The 5,972-nt window shown below is 39.2% G+C and overlaps 1 long non-coding RNA gene across 1 annotated transcript; it reads right to left on the bottom strand.

The window, feature by feature from the left end:
• Window positions 1-311: 311 nt before the first annotated feature.
• On the bottom strand, window positions 312-4,006 carry LOC131332067 (uncharacterized). The gene is made up of 3 exons (XR_009201588.1): window positions 3,506-4,006; window positions 1,989-2,164; window positions 312-888 (listed from the first exon to the last, which is right to left on the bottom strand). It is a non-coding gene; the product is annotated as an uncharacterized LOC131332067 (long non-coding RNA).
• Between the last annotated feature and the right edge of the window lie 1,966 nt (window positions 4,007-5,972).

The raw sequence follows: 5,972 nt of genomic DNA, 5'->3' as shown, positions 1-5,972 counted from the left end.
GTGTTTTTTTCATTTTTTGAGACCGTTTTGGCCCTAGGTATCCATTGAACCTATGCTTCTCATTCAGTAGAGTGCCAAGAACATAAGTGTTAGAACAACCTTGTGAGAAGTGTATATCCTAGCTCCAAGCCAGTAGTAAAAAACACATTGATCACCAAGGACACCAAGAAGAGCTATGGAGGATTCAACTGATATTGAGTGCCTCTTGGATATGTCCTTCCATGTTACGGGCTATCTAGCTCGATTGTACCAAAGAATTACACAAAAATCATTGTGATGCATTATGAGATATGGCTTCTAAAAGGAGAATCTAGTGTAAAAGAAAGTAATAATATTATGGCCAAATATAAGTTCTTGGCCATTGGCTTTTGTGTCGGCAAACATCTAGGCAACTGATAATACACAGTGGAGATGAAAATTGGGGAAAAAAAAAACAATTCTGATCCATGACACAAGAGCTCTGAATTTGTAGAAGTCGGACACAGATACCTAAAGCACAAGCACTTAATATAAAAATTGATGGACAGATCAAGCATTCCTGCTATAGCCTATTTTAGGAATAGGACTGCCCTCTAGCATCCCTCATGCTAATGCGTCCGTCTGGCAAATCAACAATGTAAGCGAGACCAACACCAAGTACTACAATCGAGCAATCACTCTATGACTTTGAAGTAATGGACTGAACATCACTTCAATTGATTGGCACCAGACCAGGATCCAACACTTGATCTACGTTGGTTGCGAATGCCATTTGCACCCATTTCTTCAAGCTTAAATCTGCTGTGGAACTCTCATGGTTAGAGCTCTTTCCAGTAAAAAGCTCCAGCAACGTGATCCCGTAACTGTACACATCTCCAGCCATCGATGGTTTCTCTCCCATACCATATTCTGCATTGAATTTCATCAAATGCAAAAAGTTATCTAGGAATCTTCTTAATGAGTACTTTGCATGCGAGGATGTATATATTTGGTAGCTCTATGGACAAAGAAACAATGTAGAGATAAGAAAAAAACATTCATGTGGATCACCCCAAAATCTTTCTTGAGGAAGAAACTAACCTGGAGGTATGTAGCCAATGGAGCCCTTCAAGTCATTTGTAGAGTTAATATAAATTCGATCAGCCCAAAAGGTGTGTATAATTGGACCTATTTTAATTAACTGGAGGTTAAGAGTTAAGATAAATTTGACAAAAGCTAATTGGACCTCTTTTAATTAACTGGAGGTTAACACAAATTTGAACTATTCGTTTGACAAAGCAAACTAATACTATCTTGTCATTTCCCTCTAGTGCATGGCTTCAAGAGAGGGGGACAAGAGATGATGTTCTCCCTTTATTTATCCCCCTTACTAATAACAATCATAGACTCTCCCAAAGTTGCACTGGGAAACAAATATGATTAAGTTCCTTGTTATATTAGAACAACAGAGCCCTACAAAATACCAATAAATAAACTCATTTTCACTCTGTTTCTCACGTAGGTATGGGAACAATAAACTCAAATTATGGGAATAGTAAACTCAAATTGTTCCCTCAAGTTCTTCCCTTCCCATTGGTTTAAAGTTACTTTTCTCCAATTAGTGTGGTACTAATACAAGTAGTGGCATGACCAAGGTTTTGTTTCAAAGGTGTCATTCAATAAGTCATTCGAAATTTCATTGTCTCATATTCTAGTTCTACGCATCTATTCAATCCAACTTTCACATGAAATGGGAAAATGTCACATATTTCCAGCAATGTTAATTATTGTAATGTAACATCATTACAAAAAAATTGTAACACAACTGATCAAGTTACTGCACCTACACATGTACTGAGTCTTAAAGATTGACCCAACTATTTAGAATTTTTTGAAATCTTCACAGGTGTCACTTAATAGAAGCTACCCCAAATTTCTTACAAAAGCCACATGTATCTCCAAAAACAAAGAATCCAGTACACAGTTACACATGTTAATAAGAGAAGCAATATGTGGTTATAAGGACTTACAGCCGTCTTGCCTTCTTCATCCATGGGAACAACAGCACGTACAACTACTTCTCTCATGTCATGCATATAAAGCATGTGCCCATTTTAAAGCAGTGGATAGTAATCACTCTCTCCGTATTCCAATTAATCCTACACAGTCCATCCTTCACCAGCCAACATGTCATCTAAGATATCCACTGGCAGAGACAAAACAACTAGGAAATAGTAAGGTATCAAGCTTTGGCCTACAAGTCAGAATTATCCCATAACACTAACTTCCAACAAACTCATGCACATGCACACACACCAAAATAGATAACCATGAAGTGCCAAATAGAATTTGTGAACCATAAACTCCACCTACAAGTGTTCAAGAGGCGGTCAGGAAAATGTTCCTTTCCACAATATGTGAAGGCTTTCTAGAAAGAACCAAGACCTCGAAATGGTTACGTGTTTACAATTCAGGAATAAGTGTTGGGTCTTATTTGTTTCCCTAAATAAGAAGATAATCCTTCCTTAGTTCCATACTCCAAATGGACATGTCAACATTCGCAACATACATCTCTACTTTCTGGTGGATGTAAACATCAACTTCAGGCAGCTATCCCTAAAAAAAATTCACAGTTGACAATGTTCATCATTCCGCCCAAATTCACTACAACTACACATGTGTTCATTGTAGTACTCAATACTCATGTGTGCGTATTGTATATTATCTACTTTAAGCACTTCTTGAGAAGCAAAAGTGATTGTTTCAAAAAAAATTAATAATCACTTCTCACTATCAATTTTATCTAATTAAGAGATACTGACTTTATGACTGGAGGATAACATTTGATAATATATTCCCCTCAATGTATATTTTATCTGGACCATAGCAAGATAATTACGGATTGAGTCAAGTTAAACATTTGAAAACAGAGGTTATGTTGGTGGGCGTGAGTTGTGACATTGATTAAACAGTTGGTGTACACCATTAAAGTGAAAGAAGAAGATTTAGATAGCAACATGCTTTACCCAACATTGGTACTCACTTTTCAAGAATAAAAATCCACTCCTAAGAACGGGACGGTGGACAAAAAAACAAGGTAGGAACAGTCAAATAAAGTTAAAACCAAAATTAATACATGGGTACATGTTACAAATTTAGGGCAACAGAATCGGGCTTGCTTGACATGAATTCAAACCCAAAAAACGTATTGGACCTAGAACTGTCTAGATTGTGGTAACTCCGCCCCAAGGGAAAAGAAAGCCATTAATCCAACACCAAAAAATGTTGAGTAATTCCATCGAACAATTGGTGTGCATAGCTTCATCAATTCAGAAATTCTATCGAACAATTGGTGTGCATAACTTCATCAATTCAGAAATTCTATCGAACAATTGGTGTGCGTAACATGAACAATTGGTGTGCTTAACATCAACGATTTTCAGAAACCCTATCGAACAATTGGTATGCATAACATCAACAATTCTTTTTTTTAAGGGATACAATCTATGGAGATCGGGGAAAGGAGGATGGAAAAGTTTGAACTTACTATGCAATTAAATATTGTAGGCAACAGAAACCGGGCTCTTCTTCGGCGATTGTCGCTAGGACGGGGTCTAAGTAGCAGTCTGAAATCCAATTGAAGGTCGGAGACGAAGATGGAAAAAAAGTCAAAGGAAGACGGGGTGGTGGTTGTGTTTGGCGACTGTTGAAGCGCTTGAAAGACGAAGGGAGATGCTCAGAGATGTTTCTAGCGGTAATCTGCAGGTTTTTTTTTGGGATGTAATGTTGGTAGTGAGGAATCTGGAGATAAACGTGAGGGGGAATTCGATTTTCCCAAGGCGAACCATTGTAAAGAAGGATTGAAGGGGTGCTTATTGGGAGCTGTTGGAAAATGGTGCGTCGTTCAGGTTGTATGGTTTTGGTTGGAGCCGTTGTATTGTGTCGTTGGGAAGAGGTGTAAGATAAGACTGGTATTAGTTGCAAGTGCTAGGGGCATTTATGAAAAGCAAAAAGGAGGAAACATTTTCGTACATTTAAAAGAAGTAGTATAGATCAGCTACTCTTTCTGATTGCATTGGATTGCATCTTCCTTTGTAATGACATCTCTTGATCATTATAAAATGACCTCCAGTTAAAAAAAAAGAAGAAGAAGTTCATCTGTGTCGATTTTGCTTTATTCAACTTTGGTGATATTCCAACCTTTTAGTATCAGGCTAACTTTTGCTCACCCTGGGGGTGGGGGCTGGTCCCTCCTCCTCCTCCCCTCCTCATCTCCTAAGTCCTGACCTTCCACCAGTCGTTTCCTTACCGTTTTCCCCCTCCCCCCGCGTAGCTTGTTTATTTCCGCTATGTTGACCCAGTGATCCGGCCTTCCGCGATAGAATCATCCGTTTTGTCTGGCGTTCTTCTAGTGCAAATTAGAGCAAGGTAGCCGGTGTGTGGTGGTCAGCCTAGCAATGGACGTCGGTGCGGCTAATAAAGGGAGAGGTTCTTCTAGTGCAGATCAGAGCAAGGTAGCCGGTGTGTGGTGGTCAGCCTAGCGGTGGATGTCGGTGCGGCTAATAAAGGGAGAGGTGGATCGGGAAGTGAGTTTTTACTATTTTTTCTAGTTTTTCCTCCCAGCGGGTTTTCCTTGTCCGATGTCTGTACTAATCTAGTTTTTCCATTTTAGACTGTGTTTCACATCGCTCATTTAAGCCACCCAAGCTTAGTTAATATAATCTAGAGGTTACTCCACCTATAGTCAATTGGTTATAAGTTGAAACCCTCTGAGAAATTTAACATGGTATTAGAGCGCTATAAAGTTTAGGTCCTGTGGAATTTTCACTCTTGGCGAGCAGCCTAAATTTTTTCGCCATCCACCGGACACTCATAGTAATATGTAGTCGCTCAGGGTTATTTTTGGCTCTCCTTGCTTCTCCTGATTTCTCTTAGCTTAGCTTGGCGTGGCTGCTCCTGGTTTCTTTTTACTTGGATGTTCCTGGTTTCTATTGGGTTTTTTCAAACTCATGTTGGTAAACCTACTTGAGTTTGAAGGAGATGTTAATATTATGTTACCATGTTTTGTAGGGTCTATTATTCATGTTTCCTAGTTTGGTTGATTTCTTTATAATGTATGTTTTCTATTTGGTTTAAATTTCTTAGTGATCAAGAACATTATAGCATATATAAAGACATGTTAAAATTATGGTTTGACACAATTAATAATACATCTTTTCTCATATCTTCACATGGTATCAGAGAAGTTTTTAGTCAATTTACTGCAGTAGAATGACGGTAATTTGCTGAGAATAAACAAACAGTATTTTGACTGGTTTCTTATACCGTTTTAGCTTAAAAATTGCTACAACTTTACCTTCAATTATTAATTGATCTTTCAAAAACTTTATGTAACTTGTCAGAAGTGAAACTTAGTGCTATAATTGTACACTTATCGTATGTGTCAAGAAGGCAGGAGCGAAGTTGGTCCCGCAGTAATCTAATTCTTCTCAAAGGTAGTAATCTAATCCACCGCAGAATTTGTCAGCTCTCTCTGGTGGGATCAAGACTTTGAGTATGCTGATGTGGACGCTGAAGGCTCTGCAGGTGGATTGCTAGCTCCGTCTTACTCAAAGGTGTTTTCTTTGGTGCTGTTGCGATGGCCCACGGCGGTTCTCAGCGGCGTTTCTCTGCTGCGGGCTTCCATTGATCGTTTCTGGGGTCCAAATCGGCGGGTTCACGCGGCAGTCTTCTGAGGGATCCAGCTGTGTTTTGCGGTGGCGAGGGCCGCCGACAGGCTTCTTGCAGTTCCGCCTCCGTTGGTGGTAGAATAGTTTGGGTTTGGTTAGGGGGTTTGGACTTGACCCATGTCTTTTATGTGATGTGTCTGTAATGATTTGAATATGAGGGACAAACAATTGACCGTTAAAGTGTCAATAAACGGCTCAGATTCAGTGTGCAGTGCATCTGAGCCGTTCATGTACACTTTAAGGGTCAATTCTTTGTCTATTTTCTTTATACTTAGCATTTCTCTT

The sequence above is a fragment of the Rhododendron vialii genome, chromosome 7a (genome assembly GCF_030253575.1).
Source record: "Rhododendron vialii isolate Sample 1 chromosome 7a, ASM3025357v1".
Taxonomy (NCBI): Eukaryota; Viridiplantae; Streptophyta; class Magnoliopsida; order Ericales; family Ericaceae; genus Rhododendron; species Rhododendron vialii.
The sequence above is the reverse complement of the archived record's forward strand: the minus strand, read 5'-3'. Positions and strand labels throughout refer to the sequence as shown.